General features: G+C 40.0%; 1 long non-coding RNA gene across 1 annotated transcript; it reads left to right on the forward strand.

Annotated features, from left to right (window-relative positions):
• The first annotated feature begins 1,907 nt into the window (after positions 1-1,907).
• LOC124510872 (uncharacterized) lies at positions 1,908-11,911 on the forward strand. Its single transcript, XR_006961774.1, has 3 exons — positions 1,908-2,107; positions 10,744-10,792; positions 11,066-11,911. It is a non-coding gene; the product is annotated as an uncharacterized LOC124510872 (long non-coding RNA).
• Positions 11,912-12,708: the final 797 nt, after the last annotated feature.

The raw sequence follows: 12,708 nt of genomic DNA on the forward strand, positions 1-12,708 counted from the left end.
AGGCTCTGCCGTCTTCCATATTTGACGTGCAGAAGAGCTGTTCTGATATTTACATACAGTTTGCAGGCAGACGAAGACAGGAGGGGAGAAGTAAATTGGCAGGTTTGTATAAGCAAGGCCTGGAAGTGGTGCACATCAATTACACCCACTCCTAACTGCAAGAGAGGCTGGGAAATGTAGTTTGCTGTTAAATGAACAGATAGCCAGGGTCTGCCCAGTTGGAGGGCTCTGCTTGTCAGAAACAGACCAAAGGAAAGCTCAAAGCAGAAAAAAACGGCATAAGCAGGGGCGGAAATTTTCACTATGTATTCAGAGACTAGAATTAATTTAAAATTGCCTACAATATAGAATTCATGCAGGGGCCTATTGGCAGAGAAAGCTACAAGGGAGGCTGGATGAAAATTGAACAAAGCTTTACATACCTAATGAGAGTATTAAGTTTATTGTAGCCATCAAGGACCTAACAAAGACTCTAAGATGACATTTCACTAAGCGAGATTTTTCAACTAGGTAGAGGTGAAGCTATCCATTAATGGGGAGCAAAGAGATACATGGAGCAAATATGGTTAAATCTCGGTAATCCCTGAATCTGGATAAGGAATGTCTGTACCTTAGTAGGTTTTTTTTTGAAGGTCCTAATGATAAAAATGTTTTTAAAAGATAGTAAGGGCCCTTCAAAAAATCTTTCATTATGTATGCCACAAGATAATAAAACCAGTAAGGAGGGAATAGGTTTTCCATCTGTTTGTTCACTAGCTTGTACTGTGAAAGCTACTAGTTGATGTGTACCCACTTTGGAAACTCTGGGACCATGAAACTGTTAGTCAAAGGTATTATTTGGGGGGAATCTACCTACTATTATCAGTACAGGAATGGTTCATCCCTGTGCTGAAAATCACAGGTACTTGATTCACTGCTTCTTCCCTGAATGTGTCAGAATTAACTTTGCAAGCAATGCCAGCCTTCCATCAGCATTGTAAATCTGTTCCGTAGATAGGCTGTGGTCAGAAATGAACTCTTCGAAAGAGTCACAAACTCTTCTGTAGCATCATGATTTGTTGTTTTTCATCACTTCTTCTTAGGCTGAGTCCTACTGGAATCACTAACACTGTATTTGTTCATAAATCTCTTTTGTTTCAAGGCCAAAGATGGCATCACCCTCACATCTTTTTGCTAAGAAACACTCAAGGAGGGCACATTTCAGGTTATTTCCAATGCAGGCAGATGCATGGCTTTACCCCCAAACATTTAGGATACTTTAGATTTGTCAAGAATTTTTAACAACTGCTTTTTTCATAAAAGGATAGAATTTTTCTGGGCTTATACTTTCGAGTTCTGGAGAGATAACCATGTTATTCTTTGCAAGCTAGCAAGACGGGTTTTTTTGCTTTTATGGAGACAGATGATGTCATGGAAAATACACATACACACACACACACACACACACGCACGCACAGTGATCAGACTAATGTGAGCACCAACAGCATTTAGCAGCTGTTGACCTTGGGAAAGTTACATAACTTCTATGATCCTATGACATGAGAATAATACCTATTACTATGATCATTATGTGAGTGAAATAAGACAGCACGTATCAAGTACCTAACCCTGCCTAGCACACAGTTGGTGTTATGGTGTTAATACACGTATGCTTCCTCACATATACGCCACTTCCCCCACATACATTATGTTCAGATCCTGGCCTTGCCTCTGACGAGCAGAGCACCGTAATCCAAATGTGAAAGCCTACCTTACGTCAGGTGGGGTGGCACCGCTGTGCTGCATGTGTGTGCCCGCATGTACAGATACAGCACTTCCTGTGTTTTCTATTCTCTGCACCTTCTTTCTAGCACAGTCCCGTTGATGATGATTGGCCCCTTGAAACTTCACCTATGCCGGCTGCTATGCCTTGGTGGAGACACACAATTGCCTTCATGGGCTATTAAGCACCAAGCACAACGAAGAGATATGATGCTTCCAGGGGCCTCTGTAGAGGGACAGCTGAAGAAACTGCTTGTTTGACCTTACCCTGCTGCCTCCAATCTTGACTTTTCCGAAGATGGCAGTCCTTCCAGTCAGCGATTTTTCTGGCTCTTCCTATTCTGAGGTCAGCTGCAAAGTTTTTCTCCCATGTTTTCTTCTAGGTGTTTACAGTTTTAGGCTTTACATTTAGATCTGTGATCTATTTTAAGTTAATTTTATATAATGTTAACTAGGTTTTCAAGGATGCCTTTTATCAGAGGAAGTTCCATTCTACTCCTGGTCTACAGAGAGCTTTTTTCAACTATAGATGTAGGATTGTATCCAATGTTTTTTTTCCTGCATCTATTGAGATGATACTATGTTTTGTTCCTTTTTAGTTTGTTAATATGGTAAATTAAATTGATTGATTTTTGAATGTTAAGGCAGCATTCGTGGGATAAATTCCACTTGGCCATCATATATTATCTTTTTTTACACATTGTCAGATTAGACTTGCTAAAATTTGCTTTAAATTTTTTGCATCTATATTTATGAGTGATATGGGTCTGTAGCCCTCTTTTCTCATAACGTCTTTACTGGTTCGGTATTTGGGTAGCACTGGTCCCTGACACTGTTGGTAGGCATTTCTTTCACTTCCATATTCTAGAAGAGTTTGTATTGTTGGTATCATTGCTTTTTTTAATGTCTGGAATAATTCCCCAACAAAATGATCTAAATCTGGAGTTCTCTTTAAAACTACAAATTCAGTATTTTAATAAACATATGGCTATTCAGGCCATCTATTTATTTTTAAGTGAGTTTTGGTAGCTTCTGCCTTCCAAAAAGTTTTCCCATTTCAATTAAGTTGTGAAATTGGTTGGCATAATGTTGTTCATAGCATTCCCTTCTTCTCCCTTTTATCATCTATAGAATCTTGGGGGCCTGGGTGGCTCAGTTGTTAAGCATCTGACTTCGGCTCAGGTCATGATCTCGTGGTTTGTGAGTTCAAGTCTCACATCTGTGAGCTCGAACCCCACTTCAGGTGAACACAAGCCCTGCTTCAGATGAGCCCCACTTCTCTCTCTCTTTCTCCATCTCTCTCTCTCTCTGCCCCTCACTCACTTGCACCTGTCTTTCAAAAAAGAATTTATATATACATATATATATACATATATATGTATACACACACATATAAATATATATACATATATATGTGTATATATATATATATATATATACATATATAATCTCTAGTGATACCACCTTTCTCATTCCTGATATTGGTAATTTGAGTCTTCTTTTTTTCCTGATCAGCCTGACTATACTATATGTTTATCCATTTTATTGGTTGTCTCAAAGAACCAGCTTTAGGTTTCATTGTTTTTCTTTTTCTTTTTTTCTACTTCATTGATTTCCAGTCTGATCCATATTATTTCCCCTCTTTTGCTATGTTGAGTTTAGTTTGCAGTCATGCATTTTAATTTTATATATGTAATAAACACACATTGTTATCATTTTTGTTTAAATAGCAAATATCCTTTAAAGAGACTTTAATAAGAAAAAACCTCACTCATGAATTTCTGGTACGGGAAAATTCATTTTTATGTACAGACTTCTGACATTATTTTCCTCTGCTTGAAGAATTTATTTTAAAATTATCTATAATGTGAATACGCTGGTAATGAGTTGCTTCAACTCCTGAATGTCTGCAAAGTTCTTTATTTGCCTTCATTTCTTAAAAGATATTTCTGTGGAGTATAGATGCTAAATTGATGGATTTTTTTTTCTTTCAGTAAAGATATTGTTTCGCTAACTCCATCCCTGAATAATTCCAAGAAGAAATCTGTTATTGTTATTATCTTTCTCCTTCTTTATGTAATATGCCCCTTTTTCCTGGCCACCTTTAAGATTTACTCTTTATCATTGATGTTTTACTCTTTATCATTGATTTGGAGCAATTTGATTAGGATGCGATGATGTAGTTTTTATGCAGTTTTCTTGCTCTTGGGGTTCATTGAACTTTCTGAATCTGTGAATTGACAGTTTTCATCAGATCTTAAAAACTTCAAGCCATTGCTTCTTCAAAAATTTTTCTACTCCCCTCTACTTTGGAGGATTCTAAATATAGTCCAAATATACTGCTTGAACTTACTCCACAGTTCACTGGTGCTTTTTCTCCCCAGTTTATTTTCTTTAAAAAAAAAATCTGTTTAATGTTTATTTATTTCTGAGACAGAGCATGAGTGGGGAGGGGCAGAGAGAGAGGGAGACACAGAATCCGAAGCAGACCCCAGGCTCTGAGCTGTCAGCACAGAGCCTGACCCGGGGCTTGAACTCACAAATCATGAGATCATGACCTGAGCCGAAGTCGGTCGCTCAACCGACTGAGCCACCCGGGCGCACCCCACCCCCCAGCCAGTTTATTTTCTGTGTTTCACATTGGATAGTTGCTGTTTAATGCCTTCAAATTTAAACTCTTTACTTTTGCAATGTGTAATCTACCTTTATTCTATCCAGTGTATTTTTCATCTCAGACATTGTAGTTTTCATCCCTAGAACTCTGATTTGGGCATTTTATATTTATCATGTCTCTAGTTACCTTTTCTAACATATAGAATATAATTATAATAAGTGTTTTTAATGTCCTTGTCCAACAGGTTTAGCATTTTTCAGTTGTGGAGTAAGTGTGTCAGTTTCAACTGATCGGTTTTTATCTTCATTTTGTTTGTATTTTACTTCTTCTTTGCATGCTTGGTAATTTTTTATTGGATACCAGACATTATGAATTTTACCATGTTTCTGAATATTTTCATATTCCTAAATTCTTATATTTTTGTTCTGGTACATAGTTATATTAATTGGAAAAATTGTTGCTTCAGGGTCTTGCTTTTAAGATTTTTTAGACAGGACCAGAGCAATACACAATATACAGCTAGTTAGTCCACTACTGAGGACTTTTCTGAGGACTCTACTTTATGTCCCACGTGTTATGAGTTTTTCTAGCCTGGTTGGTGTGGACAGACACTATTCCTGGCTCTGTGTGAACAATGGGCATTGCTTCTTCTAGTCTCTTTGGATAGTTCCTTCCCTCACTGCAAGTGGTTTCCTCATTTGTATATACTGACCAGTACTCATTTGAATGCTCAAGGGGACCCCCTGCAGATCTTTGGAGTTTCCTTTCTGTGCAGCAATCTCCTCCCTTGTGCTCTGCCCTCTGAACCCTGGAGAACTTTCAGCTCTGACTTTTCAACTCAGGGAGACCAGCAGTCCCCTCCTAGGTTCTTCCTTTCTACACCACAGCCTAAAAACTCTCTTAAGACATAACTTGTAGAAATCATAGGCAGAGCCACTTTACAAGCTCAAAATTTTTTAACAGAAGGGACCCCTCTCACACTGTTTATGATATGATATCCAACAAGGAGTAGATTCTCAACTAATACTTGTTGAACTGAAAGGAAATTGTATGCACTCTCCAAAGTGAGATAAATTAAGACCCCATGAGATGCATGACCTTCTCTAACTCATATTCCAAATCCCTTCTTCATCCCTTTACTCTACTTGCTTATCAGGAAAATTCCAGAAGCTAGTCAGGTCAACATGCATTTTATTTTGTTGTATTTTGAATTAAAAGTCAAATATGTGTTATTTTTTCCCCCTCTCTTCTCTTTGACAGTTAGAAACAGATGTTCTAACATTCTGAGGAAGCCCTAATATGATAAGACCTTAAAAAGTGAACATTATAGTATCACTGAGAACAGATAAATGTAAAAACAAAATGTTTCAGCTCCCAAAAGGCCAAATTCGAGGAGATGGAAGTAACAAGAGGAACAGGAAATCGCATTTACTATCACTCTTAGCCATTTCCCAGGATGTTTCAGAGGATGAGATGACTCTAATGACCAGCAGCAATTAATTACTAGCCAGCACTGCCCCTCAAAAGTTCTGAGTTTGGGGGAAAAAATGCACCTTACTTCAGCAAGTCTCCTGTAAATGTGACAGTCATCACACACAAGCAAGCAATCTGATAGAAGGAAAGGATGCTTTGGCTTGCTCTCATTTGTTATTTATTTATTTATTGGAGTTATCTCTACACCCTACATGGGGCTTGAACTCACAAGCCTGAGATTAAGAGTTGAATGTTCTTCGGACTGAGCCAGCCATGTGCCCTGTTGGGTGCCCAGAAATATTTCCTCCTGAGAGCAGCAGTGGGCCCATTGACATGGTGCTCTCCTTAGCTGCCTCACAGCACCATCAGTCTCTCCTGGAAAGATGAAAAACCAGGTGTGTTGGCGAGGCTATACAATTTAAAGTCAGACGATGGATGTTCACATCCTGCTCAGCCCTGTAATATATGTTTGATATTGAAAAAAAAAAAACACCTCAATTCTTATATTAGTCGGCTAGGGATGTCACAACAAAATACCACAGACTGGGCATCTTCTATGACAGAAATTTATTTTCTCACAATCCTGAAGGCTAGAGTTTAAGACCAAGGTGTCAGCAGGTTTGATTACACCTGAGGCTTCTCTCCTTGGCTTATACGTGGCCATCTTCTCACTGGGCCCTGACATGGGCCTCTCTCAGGCTATTTGGTTCTCTATGTGTCCTAATATCCTCTTCTTCTAAGCACACCAATCAGATTGGATTGTTTATGGCCTCACTTTAGCTGAATTACCTTTTCAAAGCCCCTCTCTGCCAACAGTCGCATCCTGAGGTACTAGAGGTTAGGACTTCAACATAAGAATTTTGAGGCGGGGTTGGGGGGGAAACACAATTCAGCCCACAACAGTTTTCAGATCACATTTTCCCCAGTCAAAAGAAGGAGGTAGCAAGAGTTGCCTTGAAAGTTTGTGGTGAGTAAAAACTCAATTTTCTTGAAGTACTCACACAGGAAAAATTACAGACCATAAATATACAGCTCAATGAGTTTTCATAAAGTGAAGAGTTTTATCACCAACCAAACCTAGAAACAAACCCAGAGACCCTTTTGCCCCTTCCACAAGGTAATCACTAGCTCAATTCCTAATAGGATAAACTAATTATGCTTGTGTTTCTATGTATTCTTTGTGTCGGGCTTTTCTCATTCCATATTGTTTGTGAGAGTCATCACGATGTTGGGTACCATTGCAATTCCTTCATTTTTTCTTGCTATATTGTATTCCCTTGCATGAATACTGCAGTCAATTTATGCGTCTATTATTAAGGAATATTTGAGTTGTCTCCAGTCAGGGCCATAACTAGAAGTGCAACTATGAATACTTTTGTACCTGTCTTTTGCTGAACACTGTACACATTCTTCTGGATATATACCTGGGAGAGTAATTGCTGAGTCATAGGGTATGCCCATATTCAACATTAGTAGATATTATCTGACATTTTCCAAAGTAGTGGTATGAATTTTTACCCTCACTAGAAGTATATGAGAGTTCCAGGTACTCCACATAAGGATACAGTTATTTTTAATACAGAAAACTTGGAAACAAGCTATCAAACAATAGGGACTTAGTTAAATAAATCATGTTTCCATGCAGTATACTAGAAAATAGTCATTAAAAATGTTACTCTCAATAATGTATTGAGTGAAAAGATCAGGTCACAAAACTCTGGTACAGTTTGTGGCCAATGCTGTTAAAAAAAAATTAAGTGCATAATTTTATCTATGTTAAAAGAAACCAAAGGTTGACCCTGGTTTTCTCTGAGAGGCTGGATTACAGATGATTTTTTTCTATTCATAGTTTTCCATATTTGTTTTCTAAAATATTTTTAAATGACTGTTTATTGCATTTATAATTAATTGGGAAAAAGACAATAAGGATTACAAATTATATCATTCTCTCTTACCCACTTCTCAGGTTATTTATGAGACACAATGAGAAAATGCTCATGGAAATTCTTTGAAAAAAGGCCAAGCACTATTTGAATGTTTATTATTATTATCATCATCATCATCATCATCACCATAATTGCTTCTGCCTATTTTCTAACACTGAACAGAAAGTTAGAGATGCACAGAATGAGCTGGAAATGACACAGCCACAGGGGTGAGCAAGTGATGGTACAGGGTCAAGGCTCCACTTGAGTGCTTCTCAATTCTAATTGCTCGTTAGAATCACCCAGAATCACCTGGGGAGTTTTAAGAATATAGAGCAAGTAAATAAGGATCTCCAGGTACAAAGTCAGGCATCAACATTTCCCAAAAGTTTCTCTGTAATTCTGCTGTACAGCCGGGTCCAGAACTCCTAAATGCAGGCGAGCCCCTGCACTTTAAGCCACCATTTCATTGTTCGTTGGGAGTGAGAGACGGAGATGACGGGGCTGGGATATAGTCAAGCCTGAGAGAAATCCCTGGAGGGTCTGAATGTCCTAGGGTGCAATCGTTTGTCTAGTCATATGTGTTCTAATATCAGCTTGACATTTTCCACTGGGTGGGGTTGGGAAAACTAGATTCTGAGGGCCCCCAGAAACTGGTCTACTTCCCTTACTGGAAAATTTCCTAGTCTATGTGGCACAGACAAATGATGACAATAAGCATTCCTACACCAGATTAAGGCTATCAGTGCAGTTTCCTGGGCATTATCTCACTGGGGACTTGTGATCTCCCCACTTTTGTTACACTGGTGGATACTTATTCCAATATTTTCCCATTTAATAACTTTAGTAAGATAATCGATATACAATAAACTGCATATTTTTAAGCATATGTATGTTCTGTGGAACCATCACCACACTCAAGGTGGTGAATGTACCCACAACCCCCACAAACCTTCCTCATGCCCCTTCATGATCACTCCACATCGACCCCACCCCCAACTCCAGGCAAACCCTAATCTACTTTCTGATTAGTTTATATTTTCTAAAATTTTATTTGGATGAACTTGCACAATATTTGTTTGTCTCTTTTTATTCACCATAATTATTTTGAGATTCAGCCAGGCTGTTGCTCACTAGTATTCCATTTTATAGACATACCACAATTTATTTATCCATTCTCTTACGAATTGGACATTTGAGTTGTTTCCAGTTTGGGGCAATCACAAATAGAAGAGCTGTAGATACTCATGTGTAAGTCTTACAGGGATATATGCTTTCAGTTCTGTTGGGTAAATACCTATACAGCTAGTTTAAGTGTATGTTTAACTTTTTGAGGCAACTATCAAGCTGTTTACCACAGTGGTTGTGGCATTTTCATTCCCAACAGGATTGTATAAGGTTTCAACTCTTCCAAATCATCTTTAACATTTGGTATGGTCAGTCTTTAATTTTATCTAGTCTTATGGTTATGTAGTGATAGCAAATGGTGGTTATTTTACTAATGATTAATGATGACCTTCAACCCTGACCTCACATGGTACATGTACACACACACACACACACACACACACACACACACGTGCACACACCCATGCATGCAAGATGAATGACAGACCTGAGTATAAAAACAAAAATTATAAAACTTCTAGGAAAAAAACACAGTTGCAATACACATTTGGGTAGGCAAAGATTTCTTAAGTAGGACACAAAAGGAAAAATAATATTTATAAGATAACATATTAAACTTTTTCAAAACTAAAATCTTTTGCTCTAACGATCCTATTAAGAGAATGAAGCAGGAAGCACAGTCTGGGAGAGATTTTTGCAAAGCCTTTATCTGGTAAAAGACTTCTATCTAGAATATGTAAAGAATTCTAAAAACTCAATAAAAGAAGGCAATCCAGTTTTTTTTTTTAATGGGTGAAAGATTTGAAAGGTTCCTTCCCCAGAGAAAGTATATGGCTAGCAAATAAAAATCCAAAAATATGCCCGGCATCAGTTCTAGTAATCACTTTTAAGGTAAGCGGAGTAGGTACCATTATTGTTGTCATTATTCCCATTTTGCAGATGAAGAAACACAATGAATGAGGCCACATGACCTAAGTTTACACAACTAGCAAGTAGAAAGCCTGGATTAAAGTCTGACTCCAGCCCAGGGTTCTCCCGTGACACAGCCAGTAATCTGGAGAGCCAGCAGAGAATCTAAGGCAGCATCTTGTGAAAACAATTAGGGGTGAAAGGGATTGGTCTGTGGGGTCATCACACAGAGACAGTGACACATAAAGGAGATGAGGTGAGAAGGCAGGGACCAGAAAGTGTCTGGGCAAACCAGGGCCAGGAGCACACCGAACCCAAGGAGCACAGATGCCAACAGACAGGGGCATAGCCGGGTGTGGAGGCAGGTCAGCAGTCAGAAGTCAGAAAGGGACACGCGTGCAAAGGCCAGTGCAAGCTGAGAGCCAACCCCCAGGCAGGCAACCCACATTGCAGATTGGACTTCACGCTGTCTGTGGTGGACAGTTCCAACCCAGAAAGGAGCCTGGAAGCCATACTGTAGCAATGAATAGATCACCGTGACCGGAACAAAACCTGAGCCACGCACAAGCCCAGGTACGTCACAGGTGGCAGAGACAACACGGAAGGCGTCCTGCTTGACCACTGAACACATGTAGGGGCAGGAATTGGAGGGTGTGGCATCAGTGTAAGCAGGCCGCCCCGGAGACGTGACATGCAGTTGATCTTGGAGACTGACGCATAAAAAGTCACTGGTAGGAGTTGAGGGTCAAACGTGATTTATTTTGGCTTCTTTAATTTCAGTTCCCAACTTCTGTTTTAATTGTACCTTGATTAAATGGGCTTAAAATGAATAACTGAATGTTTTAAGATATTACTCATCTATATGCCTTCAATCATATCACTGATCTCACTAATCAGCAGTCTTGCCCTGTGCCTGATGATGTTGTCTTACAGATACTGTGGTAACTCCAGAGCCAACAGAGACGCTCCAAAACCCGAAAAGGTAAACGAACATTGGTACTGCTCACTGAGAAGGAAATGCGAGGGAGGGGTGAGACAAGGCAGAGAGGGTTTTAAAATGCAATGTCTCAGTTAAATATACCAGCTATGGTGCTTATTCTAAACTGCACTGGCTCTCATTTGCTAAAAGTCAGGGCGTGTGATACAACAGAGTTAAGGCCAAACGTCACAGTAAAACGCAAGAGCCCCATAATAGACAGTTTCTGTGCATTGGGTTTCAGAGTGCGCCATTACAATCACTCATTTCTTCTGCTAGGCGGCCTCCCAAGTCCAGCCACACCAGTCCACACACGAAGCTACCTTTCACCGTCCTGCCCCAGAGGCGCCGTGCTAAGCTGAGTCACAGGCTGGAGAGAGTTACAAAGGTTTCCAGTGATGTTCCCGTACGATCAGAGTCCAGGCCAGGGCACCCAGGACAATCATTCACACAAGTCAAAGACAGTCTTCTGTAAGCACATCCAGCTAAGAGCCTCGGGCTAGTGGACTTTGGACCCAGAGCTAGGCTGTGAGCAAGGCCAGGCACAGCCCCGAGCAAGCACCTCTTCCCCATCAGTGCCCAGATATGACCTTATATCCTTTGCAGTCATTTCAGATTTACTAAAGGAACCATTTTCCTCAGGCAGTGCATTTCTAATAGGTTAATAGCCCCAAGTCTTTAGCCTCTAGCAAGGGGGCATCACAGAATACTTCCCTGGCTTCCCCCACCTCCCAGAAAAATATAAGCGTAATTGCAGAACAAGAGGGATGTTTAATGAAAAGTCTCCATTATGTCAGTAAATGTATCATAACTCAAAAATAGCATTTACCATTATCACAGGCTTGAAGCTTTCGTATGATCTTTGGCCTCATTCTCCAAACTCCAGCCAACTAAACTTCCTGGAGGTCATCTGCCACTGCATTTTCCACAACGCCATAAAAGTTACAGCTGTTTAGAGCTGGCTGGAACCACACAGATCATCTACGAGATGATCTACACAGATGAACAAGGACAGTAAACTTTTAGTGACCATGTACTACATCCCAGGAACCATGTCATGCATTTACGTAGTACCTCTTTGGGGGCGCCTGGGTGGCTCAGCCAGTTAAATGTCCCACTTCAGCTCAGGTCATGATCTCACAGTTCATGAGTTCGAGCCCCATGTCGGACTCTGTGCTGACAGCTCAGAGCCTGGAGCCTGCATCTGATTCTATGTCTCCCTCTCTCTCTCTCTCTGCCTCTCCCCCACTCACACTCCATCTCTCAAAATGAATAGACGTTAAAAAACAAAAAAAACCACATAATAAATAAATAGTGCCTCTTTTAATCTCCCATCAGCCCCTCAGAGTTGGTACTTTTATCATCCACACTTGACACAGGAGATTTTAAGGAGGAAGTTCAATGTCACACACTGAGGAAGAGACGGCATTTGTCTGTATGTCCACCGTGGTCCAGTGAGCTCCGAACCACTGCCATATATTGGCTGTTTCTCCAACCAATGAGGCTATGTGAACTTACAGACTCCAGAATCTTAGTGAGACCCTCTTCTGACTGGAGCCGGCCATTCCCATACACAGTAGGCCACGTACAACCACAGAAAACATTGCATCCACCTGCACTACAAGCCCAGCACAATACTTACTTCTTAATGTTTGTGTTACATCATAAAATGTAAGAACTGCAGAGGGGCTTTAAAGGCCATTCAGTCAAAATCAGTTTAGAAATGAGAATGCAAATCCTGGAGAAGTGAAAAGGCTTTCCTAGAATCCCACAACTACCTCAAAGGCAGAGCAAGAATAATGTTTTAGGAGTTAAAAATAGTATGCTGACAACGGATATTCCCAAGACAGTAACATAGGTTGTTCCTGACTTTGCTCCTCACACAAGAACTACCAACTATTCAAGAATAAGACACCACTGAC

Source organism: Lynx rufus, unplaced genomic scaffold (assembly GCF_022079265.1).
Source record: "Lynx rufus isolate CCGP_SWC_20201006 ecotype Redwood Valley unplaced genomic scaffold, mLynRuf1.p SCAF_1, whole genome shotgun sequence".
Classification (NCBI taxonomy): Eukaryota; Metazoa; Chordata; class Mammalia; order Carnivora; family Felidae; genus Lynx; species Lynx rufus.